Source organism: Ursus arctos, chromosome X, assembly GCF_023065955.2.
Source record: "Ursus arctos isolate Adak ecotype North America chromosome X, UrsArc2.0, whole genome shotgun sequence".
NCBI classification, from domain to species: Eukaryota; Metazoa; Chordata; class Mammalia; order Carnivora; family Ursidae; genus Ursus; species Ursus arctos.
Window position 1 is genome coordinate 60,266,866 of NC_079873.1, and position 18,577 is coordinate 60,285,442.

The window sequence follows — 18,577 nt, forward strand, 5'->3', positions numbered from 1 at the left end:
TTAGATGTTTGGTTTGATATCTTAGTAGTCAGGTGTGATACATTTAACTGTTTTGTATATGGGAGACTTACAAAACTATTTGAGATATGAGAATACCATGATTCACACAGGCATCCACATAGGCTTAAATGGGTAAATTTTACTTATTCAGAAACTTGGTTTCCAGAAAATATTCCCTCTGGGTTTTTTGCCTTATTAGTGTTCATTTCTTTTGAATCTTTTTGAAGGATTTCTAGCTTCTGAGTAAAATTATTTCCTGGACCTTTTTAAATCTCAAAATGGACACTGTTGGTCACCAAAAATGGCAGAGTAAGGAATTCCAGGGTTTAGTCGTTCCCCAAGAGGTTACAAATGAAGTGTAAAAACTGTTAAAATCAACTTTTGCAGAATTCTGTAATTTAATAAAAAATGTACAACAATCAAGAGGGTACAGTTAGTGAAGAAAGGAGCTGTTGCTTTTTGGTAAGAGAATGCTGTGGAATTTTACATTTCCTCTTACGATTCTTCACATCCAATATCTGAAGGGGCTGTGAGAATAGCCTGGTGCATGTTTACAAATGCCAGAGGTAACAATACAGACCTTATTATCAAAGAATAGTGGTTGTGAGTCAGGATGGTCTGACAGCTCCTTCAAAGACCAGCATAAACTCTTCCCTGGGTATCTGACTCAGAGCATTCCCAGGCCTGAGGCACCTTCTTGGGTGGCCTTTTCTGAAAGTATTTTTAGACACAGGTATTGAATGCAGCAGCCTGGGGCAAAAGACAACACTTGAGACAGGCAATTAACAAAATAAAAAGCATGGGATGAATAGATCAACAAAACAGATAGGTGGAGGTGGGAAAAAAAAGTGTTTAAAACCTACCCTAGGTGAGGGAGAAGGAAAAGATGGCAGAGAAGTAGAGGACCCACAATTCAGCTGGTCCCCTGAATCAAGCTGGATATCTACCAGACCATTCTGAACACCCACGAAATCAGCCTGAGATGCAGGGACCCTTTATTCAGCTGGTCCCCTGAATCAAGCTGGATATCTACCAGACCATTCTGAACACTCATGAAATCAGCCTGAGACGCAGGAAGATACATCTGGATCTCTACAAACGAACATCTCCAGAGCTGAGTATTGAGGTATGAAGCGGGGAGACGTGAATCCACACACAGATATTGGAAGATTGGCTTGGGCGCCGGAAAGCAGTAGCCACCTGCACTGGGGAGCGGGCCGGACTCACAGACCGGCACCCGCGGGAAAGCAGACTGAAACCGTGAGCCTGGGAACGTGCATGCGACCAGACTGAAAACCGAAGCTCCAGAGCACTCAATGGAACCGGACTGATACCGGGAGCTCGGGAGCATGCAAATCACAGTGAAACAGGGAGCTCGGGAGCGCGCGGGGGAACCGGGGCAGCTGGCGGTGTTAGAAGCACAAAGGACACAGACCTGCCAGCCCTGGAAGCGAGGGCTGGGACAGTGGCTGTGGGGCACACATCCCGGGATGCTGCAGGGTTTTTAGCAGTACCGACGGAAACAGAGTTAAAGTGGCCAGAAGAGCTCAGTGGAGAGCGGATTGCAATCTCTCTCTTCTGAGACAGAGGCTAGGATACGGCCACTGCTACTCTGACTTTCAGAAGAGTCACAGAAAACCAGCAGGGAAAGCCACCAGAGAACAAAAGCCTGGAAATACCAGTTCACATTGTGCCCATCCCCATCCCCCCTCACAGGGGATAGGGCAACTCTACCCAAACAGGGTTGCTTGAGTATCAGCGCAGCAGGCCCCTCCCCCAGAAGGCAGGCTGAAAAATCCAGAAGCTCACATCCCTAAGGTCCCTATAAAACAAGTGCACACTGCCTGGGTCCTCGTCAATAATTTGGGCTGTGGGCATACCTGCAACCTCTCATCATCAGAATGATGATGAGGAGGAAGACTCAGCAAAGAAAGGATACAGAGACTGTGGCCTCTGCCACAGAACTGATGGATATGGATATAACCAAATTGTCAGAAATGGAGTTCAGAGTAACAATGGTCAAGATGATGTATAGGCTTGAAAAAAATATTAACGAAAATATAGAATCCCTAAGGGCAGAAATGAGAGCAAATCCGGCAGAAAATAAAAATGCTATGAATCAAATGCAGTCTAAACTAGATGCTCTGACGGCCAGGGTAAATGAGGCAGAAGAACGAATTAGTGAATTGGAAGATGGGATGGTAGAAGAGAAAGTAAAAACAGAAACGTGGCTCAAAAAAATCCAATCTCAAGAATGTAGATTACGGGACATTACTGACTCAATGAAATGTTCCAAAGTCAGAATCATTGGCATCCCCGAAGGGGTGGAGAAAGAGAGAGGTCTAGAAGAGATATTTGAACAAATTGTAGCTGAGAACGTCCTTAATCTGGCAAAGGAAACAAGCATTCATGTCTAAGAGGCAGAGAAGAGCCCCCCACCAAGAGCAGTGAGAACAGACCTACACCACATCACATCAGAGTGCAATTTGCAAATATGAGGTCCAAGAAAACAGTCTTGAAAGCGGCCAGGGGAAAGAAAATCCTTACGTACAGAGGGAAGAATATCAGAATAACGTCAGACCTGTCTACAGAGACCTGGCAGGCTAGGAAGGGTTGGCAGGGTATTTTCAAAGCTGTATCTGAGAAGAACATGCAGCCCAGGATCCTTTATCCAGCAAGGCTGTCATTCAGAATTGATGGAGAGATAAGGACCTTTCAAGACCAACAGAAACTGAAGGAATTTGTGACCACCAAGCCAACCCTACAAGAGATATTAAGGGGGATTCTATAAAAGTAAAAAGGCCCCAAGAGTGATACAGAACAGAAATTTACAATCTATAGAAACAAAGACTTCACAGGCAACACGACATCATTAAAATCATCTCTCTCACTAATCACTCTCAATGTGAATGGCCTAAATGCCCCCATAAAACACCACAGGGTTGCAGATTGGATAAAAAGACATGACCTATCCATTTGCTGTCTACAAGAGACTCATCTTGAACCTCAAGATACATCCAGACTAAAAGTGAAGGGATGGAGAACCATTTTTTATACCAATGGACCTCAAAAGAAAGCTGGGGTAGCAATTCCCATATCAGACAGATTGGATTTTAAACTAAAGACTGTTGTTAGAGATATAGAAGGGCACTATATTATTCTTAAAGGATGTATCCAACAAGTGTATATGACAATTATAAATATCAAAGCCCCCAACAGGGGAGCAGCTAGATACACAAGCCAACGCTTAACCAGAATAAAGAGACATATAGATAATAATACGTTAATAGTAGGGGACCTTAACACTCCGCTCCCAGCAATCAACAGATCACCTAAGCAGAAAATCAACAAAGAAACAAGAGCTTTGAATGACATACTGGACCAGATGGACCTCATAGATATATATTGAACACTACACCCCAGAACAACAGAATACTCACATTTATTAGTTGCATACATTGAACCATCCTTGCATCCCAGGCATAAATCTCACTTGATTATAGTATATGATCCTTTTTATATGCTGTTGAATTTGGTTTGCTAGTATTTTGCTGAGGACTTTTGCATCCGTGTTCATCAGGAATCTTGGCCTGCACTTCTCTTTTCTTTTAGTGTCCTCCTTTGGCCTTGGTTCAGGTAATGCTGGCTTTATAAAATGAGTTGGAGGTGTTCCCTCCTGTTCAATTTTTGGAGAAGAGTTTGAAAACAATTGACAGTAGTTCTTTTTAAATGTTTGTTAGAATCTATCAGTGAAGCCATCTGGCCCTGGACTTTTCTTTGTTGGCAGACGCCAAAATTCTCAACAAGATCCTAGCTAATAGGACCCAACAGTGCCTTAAAAAGATTATCCATCATGACCAAGTGGGATTCATCCCTGGGATGCAAGGGTGGTTCAACATTCACAAATTGATCCGTGTGATAGATCATATCAATTGGAAAAGAGTCAAGAACCATTTGATCCTCTCAGTTGATGCAGAAAAAGCATTTGACAAAATACAGCATCCTTTCCTCATTAAAACCCTTCAGAGGATAGGGATAGAGGGTACATTCCTCAATTTCATAAAAACCATCTATGAAAAGCCTATAGTGAATATCATTCTCAATGGGGAAAAGCTGAAAGCCTTTCCCTTAAGATCAGGAACACGACAAGGATGCCCACTCTTGCCATTATTATTCAACATGGTACTAGAAGTCCTTGCAACAGCAATCAGACAACAAAAAGGGATAAAAGGTATCCAAATCAGCAAAGAAGAAGTCAAAATGTCTCTCTTTGCAGATGACATGATACTCTATATGGAAAACCCAAAAGACTCCACCCCCAAAAGTACCAGAACTTATAGAGCAATTCAGTAATGTGGCGGGATACAAAATCAATGCTCAGAAATCACTTGCATCTCTATACATGAACAATGAGACTGAAGAAAGAGAAATTAGGGAATCCATCCCATTTACAATAGCACCAAAAATCATACGTTATTTCGGAATTAACTTAACCAGAGATGTAAAGAATCTATATTCTAGAAACTACAAATCACACTTGAAAGACATTGAAGAAGACACAAAGAGATGGAAAAATATTCCATGCTCATGGATCGGAAGAATTAACATAGTTAAAATGTCCATGCTACCCAGAGCAATCTACACTTTCAATGCTATCCCGATCAAAATACCAAGGACATTTTTCAAAGAACTGGAACAAACAACCCTTAAATATGTGTGGAACCAGAAAAGACCCCAAATCACCACGGAATTGTTGAAAACGAAAAACAAAGCTGGGGGCATCACGTGCCGGATTTCGAGCTGTACTACAAAACTGTGATCACAAAGACAGCATGGTACTGGCACAAATACAGACACATAGACCAATGGAACAGAATAGAGAACCCAGAAAAGGACCCTTGGCTCTTTGGGCAACTAAACTTTGACGAAGCAGGAAAACACATCCAGTGGAAAAAAGACAGTCTCTTCAATAAATGGTGCTGGGAAAATTGGACAGCTACACGCAAAAGAATGAAACTTGACCACTCCCTCACTCCATACACAAAGATAAACTCCAAATGGATGAAAGACCTCGATGTGAGACGAATCCATCAAAAACCTAGAGGGGAACATAGGCAGCAACCTCTTTGACATCAGCCACAGCAACTTTTTTCATGACACATCTCCAAAGGCAAGAGAAACAAAAGATAAAATGAACTTGTGGGACTTCATCAAGATCAAAAGCTTCTGCACAGCCAAGGAAACAGTCAAAAAACTAAGAGGCAGCCCACGGAATGGGAGAATATATTTGCAAATGACACTACCGATAAAAGGCTGGTATCCAAGATCTACAAAGAACTTTTCAAACTCAATACGCGAGAAACAAATAAACAAATCAAAAAATGGGCAGAAAATATGAACAGACACTTTTCCAATGATGACATACAAATGGCTAACAGACACATTAAAAAATGGTCAAAATCATTAGCCATCAGGGAAATTCAAATCAAAACCACGTTGAGATACCAACTTACACCAGTTCGAATGGCAAAAATTGACAAGGGAAGAAACAACAAATGTTGCAGAGGATGTGGAGAAAGGGGATCCCTCTTATACTGTTGGTGGGAATGCAAGTTGGTACAGCCACTTTGGAAAACAGTGTGAAGGTTCCTTAAGAAGCTAAAAATTCAGCTACCGTATGATCCAGCAATTGCTCTACTGGGTATTTACCCCAAAGATACAGACATAGTGAAGAGAAGGGCCATATGCACCCCAATGTTCATAGCACCATTGTCCACAATAGCTAAATTGTGGAAGGAGCTGGGATGCCCTTCAACAGATGAATGGTTAAGGAAGATGTGTCCCATATATACAATGGACTATTACTCAGCCACCAGAAAGAATGATTACACAACATTCGCAGCAACATGGACGGGACTGGAGGAGATTATGCTAAGTAAAATAAGTCAAGCAGAGAAAGACAATTATCATAGGGTTTCACTCACTTATGGAACAGAAGAAATAGCAGGAAGATCGGTAGGAAGGGAGGAATGAAGGGTGCGTAAACAGAAGGGGAATGAACCATGAAAGACTATGGACTCTGGGAAACAAACTGAGGGCTTCATAGGGGAGGGGAGTGGGGGATTGGGATAGGCCGGTGATGGGTATTAAGGAGGGCACATATTGCATGGTGCACTGGGTGTTATATGCAAATAATGAATCATGGAACACTACATCAGAATGTAAGGATACACTGTATGGTGACTAACATAATAAAAAATATTTAGAAAAATAAAGATAAAAAAAAATAAAAGCTACCCTGTGTACCATGGAATTAAGAAGGGTACACATTTTTAGGGTGGAATGCATGCTAAGAAAATGCCAAAGAAGACCCCACTCTTTCACTTCTAGCTTGCCTTCTGGTATTTAAAAGTAGGGAATGAAGGCTAAGGCAGAGTTGTAGACTGCATGGAAGGAGTTGAAAGAGGGAAGGACTGCCCCAACACAGAGCTAATCTGCAAAGCCTGGGAACGTATATTTTTATTGTCTTCTATTTCTGACTCCAGGCACTCATGAAGCCTTTATCAAACTACTAACTGACCACAAGGTTAGGAATCAAAGACTTTAGAGACCACATATAACAAGGAATACATATTTAATATAGAAAAATCACTATAGAAGCAAATAAAACCAAATTATAACAGGCAGGAAAAAGAAAACCTAGAGATGTAGAGAATCTAATTTCTAGAGTTCTACTTTATAATATTCTAATTGTATTTTTTCAACAACAAAAAAAATTACATGGCATACAAAGAAACAAAAACAGTATAGCTTATTAATAGGAAAAAATAAGTTAATAGAAACTGTCCAGGAAGCTTGGAGAATAACTTACAAGTCAAAGACTTTAAATGCACTGTCTTAAATATGCTCAAAGAGCTACAAGAAACTGTTTATAAAGAACTAGAAAGATCAGAAGAATTAAAATAGAATATATGAATGAAGAGATACAAAATAAAGGAACCAAATAGAGGTCCTGGAAATGAAAAGGACAATCGGGAAATGAAGAATTTACTAGAGAGATCCAAGAACAGATTTGAGCAGACAGAAGGAATTGGTGAACATGAAGACAGGTTGACTTAAATTATCCAGTCTGAAGAGCGAAATGAGAAAGTGAAAAAAAAATTTAACAAAGCCTGTGAGACTTATAGTGTACTGTCAAATATAATATCATATACATAATTGGAGTTTAGTAGAGAACAGAAAAAGGGGGAGCAAAGAATGTTCGAAAAAATGATCACTGAAAACTCCACAAATTTGTTAAAAGACATGAATCTAAACATCCAGGAAGCTCAATAAAATACACATAGGATGAACTAAAGGATATCCACAATCAGACACATTATAATCAAATTGACAGAACCAAAGACAAAGGAAACATCTTGAAAGCAGGAAAAGATAAGTAACTTCACATATAAAAATAATAAGATTAACATCTGATTTCTCCTTGGAAACCATGGAGGCCAGAAGGCAGTGAGATGCCATATTTAATGTGTTGAAAGAAAAATATGAACCTTGCATCAGAAACCAGGGATGAACTGTATGGTGACTAACATAATGTAATAAAAAAACATTAAAAAAAAAGAAAAATATCTGTGAATGAAGAATGTGATAACTTACAACACTATCCTTCAAAAAATGAAAGATAAAATAAGACATTCACAGATAAACAAAAAATGATGAAGTTCATCACTGCTAGAAGTGTCCTTCAAGAAAAGACAGAGTTCTGCAGGAAGAAATGAAAGGGCACTAAGTATAACTAAAGCCATTAAAAGAAATCAAGAATACTGGTAAAGGTAACTGCATAGGTAAATATAAAAGCTTTTAGTACTACATTTTCGGTTTATACTTCCTTGATTTAGTATGTGATTTAGAAGATAAACCGATAAGACAATAATGATAAATCTATGTTAACAGGCACACAATGTATGAAAATGCAATATGGGACAGTTACCAACATGAAGTGGGGACTGGAGTTGAAAAGGAGCAGAGTTTTGTATACTGCTATACTAAGCTGGTATTGACTCAAATTAATTATTTGAACTTAATTATTATAAAGTTAGTATGGTAATTGTATTACCAAGTATAAGCACTACATTATGAAAAAACCTTATATATAATGAATATATATATATATATATATATATACTGAAATTATAGAAAATTAAATTGGGTACAATAGAAAAAACCAATTAAAAAATAAGAATAAAAAATAAAAATAAAAAGTAACAATGAAGTAAAACAATAAGCCATCATTACACATTCTTAGAAAGACAAAACTCTAAAATACTGACAACACCAAATGCAGATAAGGATGTGGAGAAACAGGAAATCTCATCCATTGCTCGTGGGAATGCAAAATGGTACAGACAATTTTGAAGACAATTTTTCAAAGACATCCATGCAAATAACGACCAAAAAAGACCTAGGGTAGCTATACTAATAACAGACAAAAAGACTTTATTTATTTATTTATTCATTTTAGATTTTATTTTTATTTTTTTTCATAATAATATTTTTATTATATTATGTTATTCACCATACAGTACATCCCCGGTTTTTGATGTAAAGTTCAATGATTCATTAGTTGCGTATAACACCCAGTGCACCATGCAATACGTGCCCTCCTTAATACCCATCACCAGTCTATCCCATTCCCCCACTCCCCTCCCCTCTAAAGCCCTCAGTTTGTTTCTCAGAGTCCATAGTCCATGAATTCATGCAACCAGCAGGGCTTAAAGCCTGGAGTTTTCAAGGTCAGCCGATTTGGCTGGGGTAGAGCCCTGAGGGAACTGCCCTGCTCCTGGAGAAAAGGCAGGCAAACACCTGGGGGCAGACAACACAGAAACAGTGATTTGAAGAACCCCTGGTACAAACCGGGGAAGGCAGGGGAGATTATTCACTCCTCTTGGAGTGCTTCATCGGGAGGCAGCTTTCATAGAGATGGCTCTCTGGGAAGAAAGGAACTGGCTGGTGCCATTTCCCTCCCCCACGCCTCAGCATAAACACAGAGCCACATGCAGGAAGCAACCCAGCGCCAACAGTGGCTGCCTACTAACTTATTTACACCAAGACTCACCCTGCTGCACTCTGGCTGCACTGCCCCTCTCAGTCACACTTGCCTCCGTCCCAGTGAGACAGGCATCTCCCCCAGAAGACAGCACAGACCCTTGACCCCACCACATATCCCAACCAGAGAGTTCTGCAGGGCCTCAGTTCTCATGGAAGTGGTGTCAGGTCTCATTTCACAAACAGACCAGAGCACACCTAGTTAAAACTCACCACAGTCAGGCCAGGGACCAAACACTGCACACAGCAGGCAAGGAGAGCCTCCATGGACGACTGGCCTGAGGGATAGAGCAGACAAAACACAATAGCACAGTGCAAACAGCACACACCAGAGACACTCCCTGAAACATCAGGCCCTGGACACTACATGACCTCTTCCACATAAGGCCACTACTTTCAGAAGCAGGAGACATAACTGGCTTTTCTAACACAGAGAAGTCAGAGGCTTAGACAAAATGCCTAGATGGAGGAATTTATCTCAAATGAAAGAACAAGATAAGGCCATGGCCAGAGATGCAACCAAAACAGGTATAAGTAACATGCCTGATGGAGAATTTAAAGAACACTCATAGGCATATTCACTGGCCTTCAGAAAAAAATACAAGACATCAGGGAGACCTTTACCACAGAGGTCAAAGAGTTAAAAAAAGAATCAGTCAGAGAAGAATAATGCAATACATGAGATTGGAAACAGGCTTGATGCAATGAACAGCAGGTTGGAAGAAGCTGAGGAATAAATTAGTGACCTAGAAGACAAAATAATAGAAAACAATGAAGCTGAACAAAAGAGAGAAAGAAGAATTATGCAACATGAGAATAGACTTAGGGACCTCACTGACTCCATCAAATGTAATAACAATTGTGTTATAGGAGTCCCAAAAGAATAAGAGAGAGAAGAGGGGGCAGAAAATTTGTTTGAAGAAGTAACAGTTGAAAACTTCCCTAATCCGGGGAAGGAAACAGACGTCCACATCTAGGAGGCACAGAGAAATCCCATCAAAATCAACAAAAGCAGGCCAACACCAAGACATATTGCAATTAAATTTGTAAAATATAGTGTAAAGAAAACATCTTAAAAGCAGCAAGACGCAAGAAGTCCTTAACCTACAAGGGAAGACCCATAAGGCTAGCTGGAGATTTCTCAACAGAAACTTGGCAAACCAGAAGGAAGTGGGATGATATATTCAAAGTCCTGAATGGAAAAAAATCTGCAGCCAAGAATACTCTATCCACTAAGGCTGTTATTCAGAATAGAAGGAGACAGGGTTTCCCAGACAAACAACCACTAAAGGAGTTTGTGACCACTAACCCAGCCCTGCAAGGGAGATTAAAGGGGACTCATTGAGAGCAAAGGAGAGACCAAAAGTGACAAAGATAAGAAAGGATCAGAGATAAGTCTCTAGAAGTAATGACAAAACAAGTAATAAAATATCAAGAAATACATATCTATCAAGAATTACTTTGAATGTAAGTGGACCAAATACTACAATCAAAAGACATAGGGCTTGTGCCTGGGTGGTGTAGTCAGTTGAATGTCCAACTCTTGGTTTCAGCTTGGGTCATGATCTTGGGATCATGAGATTGAGCCCTGTGTCGGACTCCATGTTCAGTGCAGAGTCTGCTTGGGATTCTGTCTTCCCTCTCCCTCTGCACCTCCTCACTGATCTCTCAAATAAATAAATAAATCTTTTAAAAAATACATAGGGTGTCAGAATGGATAAAATACAAGACCCATCTATATGCTGACTACAATAGACTCATTTACTCACCTGCAGATTGAAAATGAGGGGATGGAAAAATACTTATTATGCAAATGGACATCAAAAGAAAGCAGGAGTCGCAATACTTATATTGGAAAAACTAGACTTTAAACAAAGACCATAACAAGAGATACAGAAGGCAGAGGCAGGAGCAACATGGAAGAGACAGCATCGATCTGGGGGCACAGCCTCTATCACCATGAGCCTCCTCAAAAAGCCCAAGACTGAGATGACCATGGAGGCATTGCAGGAGTGGCAGGAGGAAGAATTAAACATGGGTCCACTCTCTGTGCTCATGCAGTAGTAAAGAACAATGCCCAGGTGCTCATGAATTGGCATAACAATAAGAATCTCCTGGGACATGTGAAAGCCAGTGATAGGCACTGCAACATGGTGGTGGAGAATGTCAAAGAGATGTGGACCAAGGTCCCCAAGAGTGGCAAGGCCAAGAAGAAGTACAAGCCAGTCAACAAAGACCGCTACATCTACAAAATGTTCCTGACTTGGGACTCAGACATCATGGTCCTGCAGAATCATCATTGCGGGCAAGTAGGGGCCTCCTCCCCACCATCAGAATATCCTTGCTCATTCTACAAAGACCTGCCTTTGTAATGGGAATAAGAAAGTCCTGTGTTTCATCTAGTAGCAAAAACAAGGGCACTATGTCATAATAAAGGGGACAATCCAACAAGAATGTCTAACCACAATGGATATTTATGCACCCAACATGGAAGCACCTGAGTATATAAAACAATTAATAACAAACATAAAGAAACTCATCGACAGTAATACAATAATAGTAGGGGACTTTAACATCCCACGTACAGCAATGGAAAGATCATTTAAACAGAAGATGGAGAAGGAAACAATGGCTTTGAATGACACACTGGACCAGTTGGACTTAACAGATATATTCACAACATTCCATCCTAAAACAGTAAAACACACATTCTTTTAAAGTTTACATGGGATATTCTCAAGTATAAATCACATATTGGGCACAAATAAGGTATCAACTAATACAAAGACTGAAATCATACCATGAACCTTTTCTAACCACAACATTATGAATCTAGAAGTCAATCACAATAAAAACCATGGAAAGATTACAAACACATGGAGGTTAAACAACATCCTACTAAACAATGAATGGATCAGCCAGGAAATCAAAGCAGAAATCAGAGTTCGTGGAAACAAATGAAAACGAGAACACAACAGTCAAAACATTTGGGATGCAAAAAAGCAGTCCTAAGAGGGAAGTATATGGCAATACAGGCCCAGATCAAGAAGCAAGAAAAACCTGAAATCAAGAACTTCACATTTCACCTAAAGGAGGTAGAAACAGAACAACAAATGAAGCCTAAGTCTAGTAGAAGGAAGGACATAGTAAAGATCAGAGCAGAAATGAATGATACAGAAACAAACAAAAAAAGAACAGATCAATGAAATCAAAAGGTGGTTCTTTGAAAAAATTAATAAAATTGATAAACCTCTAGCCAGACATAACAAAAGAAAAGAGAAAGGACCTAAATGAATAACATCACAAATGAGAGAAGAGAAAGAACAACAAACATCACAGAAATACAAACTATTATAAGAAAAAAACCAACAAATTAGACAACTTGGAAGAAATGGATAAATTCTTAGAAACGTATAAACTACCAAAACTGAAACAGGAGGAAACAGAAAACTTGAACAACTGATAACTAGCAAAGAAACAAAACTCAAAAAATTCCCAACAAACAAAACTCCAGGGCCAGATGGCTTTTGAGGGGAATTCTAACAAAATTTAAAGAGGAGGTAATATCTATTCTTCACAAACGATATCAAAAAGTAGAAAAGGAAGGAATACTTCCAACTCATTCCATGAGGCCAGCATTACCCTGATACCAAAACTAGATAAAGATTCTACTAAAAAAGTGACTATAGGCCAATATCCCTGATGAACATGTATGCAAAAATTCTCAGCAAAATACTAGCAAATCAAATCCAAGAGTACATTAAACAGTCATTCAACACAATCAAGTGGGATTTATTCCTGGGCTGGAAGGGTGGTTCAATATTCACAAATCAATCAATGTGATACAAAGTACAACATCCACTCATGATAAAAATACTCAACAAAGTAGGCTTACCTGGAACATACCTCAACATAATAAAGGCCTTATATGAAAAACCCACAGCCAATATCATCCTCAATGGGGAACACCTGAGAGCATTTCCTCTACAGTCAGGAAGAAGACAGGGATGTCCATTCTCACCACTGTTGTTTAACAGAGTAGTGGAAGTCGTAGCCAGAGCAATCAGACAACAAAAAGAAATAAAAGGCATCCAAAACAGCAAGGAAACAGTCAAATTCTCACTATTTTCAGAAGACACGATACACTATATAGAGAACTCAAAACACTCCACCAGAAAATTGCTAGAACTGATACACAAATTCAGTAAAGTTGCAGTGTACAAAATCAACATACAGAAATCTGTTTCATTTCTATACAGTAATACTGAAGCAGTAGAAAGAGAAATCGAAGAATTGATCCCATTTACAATTGTACCAAAAACCATAAAATATCTAGGAATAAACCTATCCAAAGAGGTAAAAGACCTGTAATCTGAAAACTAGAAAACACTGATGAAAGAAATTGAAGATGACACGAAGAAATGGAAAGACATTCCATGCTCATGGATTGGAAGAACAAATATTGTTAAAATGTCTATACTACCAAAAACAATCAACACATTCAATGCAATCCCTATTAAAATACCAAAGACATTTATCACAGAGAAAACAATCTCAAAATTTGTATAGAACCGCAAAAGGCCCCAAATAACCAAAGCAATATTGAAAAAGGAAATCAAAGCTCGAGGCATAACAATTCTGGACTTCAAGTTATATTACAAGACTGTAGCGATCAAAACAGTATGGTACTGGCATAAAAACAGACACATAGATCAATGGAACAGAATAAAAATCCAGAAATGAACCCACATATCTATGGTCAGTTAATCTTTGACGAAGCAGCACCTGGGTGGTTCAGTTGGTTAAGCATCCGACTCTTGGATTGGGCTCAGGTTATGATCTCAGGGTCATGAGATTGAGCCCCGTGTTGAGTTCCATGCTCAGTGTAGAGTCTGCTTAAGACACACTCTCTCTCCCCTGCTCTCTCTTCCTCTCTAAAATAAATAAATAAATCTTTTAAAAATGCATTAAAGATCTAAATGAAAAAACTGAAATTATCAAAATCCTATAGAGGAACACAGGCAGTAACTTCTTTGACATCAGCCATGGCAACTTCTTTCTAGATATGTCTCCTAAGGCAAGGGAAACAAAAGCAAAAATAAACTATTGGGACTTCATCAAAATAAAAAGCTTCTGTGTAGCAAAGGCAACAATCCACAGAACTAAAAGGCAACCTATGGAATGGGAGAAGATATTTGCAAATGACATATGTAATAAAGAGTTAGTTTCCAAAATATATAAAAAATGTATAAAACTCAACACCAAAAAACAAATAATCCAATTAGAAAATGGGCAGAAGACATGAATAGATATTTTTCCAAAGAAGACATCCAGGTGGCCAACAGACACATAAAAAGATGCTCTACCTCACTGATCATCAGTAAAATGCAAATCAAAATGACAGGGAGATATTATCTCACACCTATCAGAATGGCTAGAATTAACAACACAAGGAACAACAGGTGTTGGCAAGGATGTGGAGAAAGGGGAACCTTCTTGCACTGCTGGTGGAAATGTGAAAATGCAAACTCGTGTATCCACTCTGGAAAACAGTAGGAAGGTCCCTCAAAAAGTTAAAAAAAAATACTATGCAAACATCCAACAATTGCACTATTAGGTGTTTACACAAAAAATACAGAAAAACTAATTCAAAGGACTATATGCACACTGATGTTTACAGCAGCATTACCCAGAATAGAAAAATTATAGAAACAGCCCAATTGTCCAACAACTTATGAATGGATAAAGAAGATGTGGTATATACGTACAATGAAATATTATTCAGCCAAAAAAAGAATGAAATCTTGCCATTTGCAATGACATGGGTGGAGCTAGAGAGTATCATAGTAAGCAAAATAAGTTTGTCAGAGAAAAAGAAATACCATATGATTTCACTCATATATGGAATTTAAGAAATAAAACAAAAGAGCAAAGGGAAATAAAAGAGAGAGGTAAACCAAGAAACAGTCTCTTAACTACAGAGAAGTAACTAACGGTTACTAGAGGTAAAGTGGGAGGGAATGGGTTAAACAGGTGATTGGGATGAGGAGTGCACTTGTAATGAGCACTGGTGTTGTATGGAAGTGTTGAATCACTACATTGTACATCTGAAACTAATACTACACTGTATGTTAAATAACTGGAGTTTAAATTAAAAACTTAAAAAATTGATATGAGGCAATAAATGATATATATTGATAAAGGGGCTAAACCATCAAGATGATGTAACAATTATAAACATGCACAAAATGAACAATAGAAGCCCCAAATATAAGAAGCTAACATTAATCGAATTGAAAGGAACAGCAGATAGTATTAAAATTTTAGCTTGAGACTATAGAAAAACCAGAGAGAAGATAATAAGAAAATAGAGGTCTTGAACAACACTATAAACCAACTAGTCTAGCAGACATATGTAGAAAACTGAACCCAACAACAGAAAAATACACGTTCTTCTCAAATGTACATGGAACATTTTCCATTATAAACCATATAATAACTACAAAATAAATCTCAATAAATTTAGAAGATTGAAATCATACAAAGTTTCTTTCCTGACACAATGGAATTAAACTGGAAATGAATAACAATAAAACTATAAAATTTAAAATATGGGGAATTAACACACTCATTTTTCAATTTATAACTAATCAGCTTATGAAGGTCTTAATATTTTGCTATATTTACTTCATGTATTCTTAATTTTTTTATTGAGTACAGTTGACACAATGTTTTATTGGTCTCAGGTGTACAACACTGTGATTCAACAAGCATATGTTTTCCTAAAAAATACTCTTTTAACCAATGGATCGAGGAATAAACTACAAGTGACAATAGAAAATACTTCAAGATGAATGAATATATAAACACAACATACCAAATCTTATAGGATACAGTAAAAGCAGTACTCAAGAGGTAAATTTATGGCTTTATTTTTTTCTAAAGATTTTATTTATTTACTTGAGAGAGTGAGAGAGAACACAGAGGGAGAGGGAGAAGCAGACCCTCGCTGAGCAGGAGCCCCATGTGAGGCTCAATCCCAGGACCCTGGGATCATGACCTGAGCCAAAGGCAGATGCTCAACCAACTGAGCCACCCAGGTGCCCCAAATTTATGGCTTTAAATGCCTATATTATTAAAGAGCAAAAATATCAAATCAATGACCTTACTTCACACCCCAAGGAACTAAAACAGAAAAGAAAACTAAATTCAAAGCTAGAAGAAGGAAGAATATAATAGAGAACAGACTTGAGAAAAACAAAATAGAGAACTCAAAAACAATAGAATCAATGAAACTGAAAGTTGGGACCTTGAAAAAAATCAACAGAATTGACAAATCTTTAACTAGCCAGAACAGGAGAGAGGACTCAAATTACTAAAATCAGAAATATAGTGGAGATAGTAATAGAGAACTTACATAAATAGAAAGGATTATAATAGAATAGTAGGAATAATTATATGCAAACAAATTGGATAACCCAGATGAAATGGACAAATTCCTGAGAACAGAGAAACCACCAAAACTGAGTCAAGAAGAAAGAAAATCTGAGCAGACTTAAAAAGTAAAAAGATTGAATCAATAATCAAAAACCTCCCAACAACAAAAATCTAAGTCCAGATAGCTTCAGTGGTGAATTGTACCAAATATTTAAAGAAGAATAAACACCCATCCTTTTCAAACTCTTACAAAACATTGAAGAGAGAGCACTTCCTAACTTACTCTATCATGCCAGTGTTACCCTTATACCTGTGGTGGATAAAGACACCACAAGATAAGAAAACAACATACAAACATATCATGAATACAGATGTAACACTACTGAAAAATTACCAGCAAACCAAATTCAGCAGCATATTAGAGGATTATACATTATGGTCAAGTGAGATGTATCCAAGAAATGTAAGTCTACTTCAACATATGAAAATCAATCATGTAATATACTACATTAAGGGAATAAAGGAAAAAAATATACAATCATCACCACTGATGCTAGAAAAGTATTTGACAAGATACCACAAACTTTCATGAATAAAAAATAGTCAAGAAACTAGGAATAGTACATGAGGTTTCCTTTTTCTCCACATCCTTGTCAACACTTGTTGTTTCTTGTGTTTTTGATTTTAGCTATTTTGACAGGTGTGGGGTGATATCTTATTGTGGTTTTGACTTGCATTTCCCTGATGATGAATGATATTGACCATTTTTCAGGTGTCTGTTGGCCATCTGGATGCCTTCTTTGGAGAAATGTCTCTTCACGTCTTCTGCCCATTTTTTAATTGGTTTGTTTTGTGGGTGTTGAGTTGTATCAGTTCTTTATATAGTTTTGGATACTAATCCTTTATCAGATATGTCATTTGCAAATATCTTCTCCCATTTAGTAAGTTGCCTTTTAGTTTTGTTGGTTGTTTTCTTTGCTGTGCAGAAACTTTTTATTTTGATGTAGTCCTGTAGTTTATTTTTACTTTTATTTCCCTTGCCTCAGGAGACAGATCTTTAAAAAAAATGTTGCTATGATCTATGTCAGAGAAATTATTGCTTGTGCTCTCTTCTAGGACTGTTATGGTTTCAGGTCTCACATTTTGGCCTTTAATCTAGTATGGAGGTTCTTCAAAAAGTTAAAAATAGAACTACCCTATGACCCAGGAATCACACTACTGGGTATTTACTGCAAAATTGCAAAAATGCTAATACAAAAAGATACATGGGCCCCTATGGTTATTGCTGCATTATTTACAAGAGCCAAACTATGGAAGCAGCCTAAGTGTTCATCAATAGTTGAATAGCTAATGATGTGGCATATATTCATTCAAAGGAATATTATTCACCCATGAATAAGAATTAAATCTTGCCATTTGCAACAAAATGGACAGAGGCAGAGAGTATATGCTAAGCAAAACAAGTAAGAGAAGGACAACAAATACCATATGATTTCATTTACATGTAGAATGTAAGAAACAAAGCAAACAAGCAAAGGAGAAAAGAGAAAGAGAAAGAGAGAAACCAAGAAACAGACTCTTAACTATAGAGAACAAACTGATGGTTACCAGAGGGGAGGCTGGTGGGAGGATGGGTGAAATAGGTGATGGGGATTAAGGAGTGCACATGTGGTGATGAGCACTGAGTAATGTATAGAATTGTTGAATCACTATACTGTATACCTGAAATTAATATAACATTGTATGTTAACTATACTAGAAATAAATTTGTTTTTGAAAATAGAAACTAGGAATAGAAGTGAAGTTTCTCAATTTGATAAAGGGCATTTATGGAAAACACACAGTTACCAGTATACTCAATGACAAAAGACTAAAAACTTTTTACTTCAGGTAAGAAACAAGGAAAGGATGCCTGTTTTTACCACTTCAATTCAATGTTGTACTGAAAGTTCCAGGCAGTACAATAAGGCCAAGAAAAAAAATCCAAATTGGAAAGAAGGGGGGCGTCTGGGTGGTGCAGTCGTTAAGCGTCTGC

At 38.0% G+C, this 18,577-nt stretch overlaps 1 protein-coding gene and 1 pseudogene across 2 annotated transcripts in view; one reads left to right on the forward strand and one right to left on the reverse strand.

Annotated features, from left to right (window-relative positions):
* ZDHHC15 (zinc finger DHHC-type palmitoyltransferase 15) overlaps positions 1-18,577 on the reverse strand; it is a 166,938-nt gene that overhangs the window by 136,136 nt on the left and 12,225 nt on the right. The window lies entirely within an intron of this gene.
* LOC113249821 (small nuclear ribonucleoprotein Sm D2-like) lies at positions 11,065-11,477 on the forward strand (annotated as a pseudogene).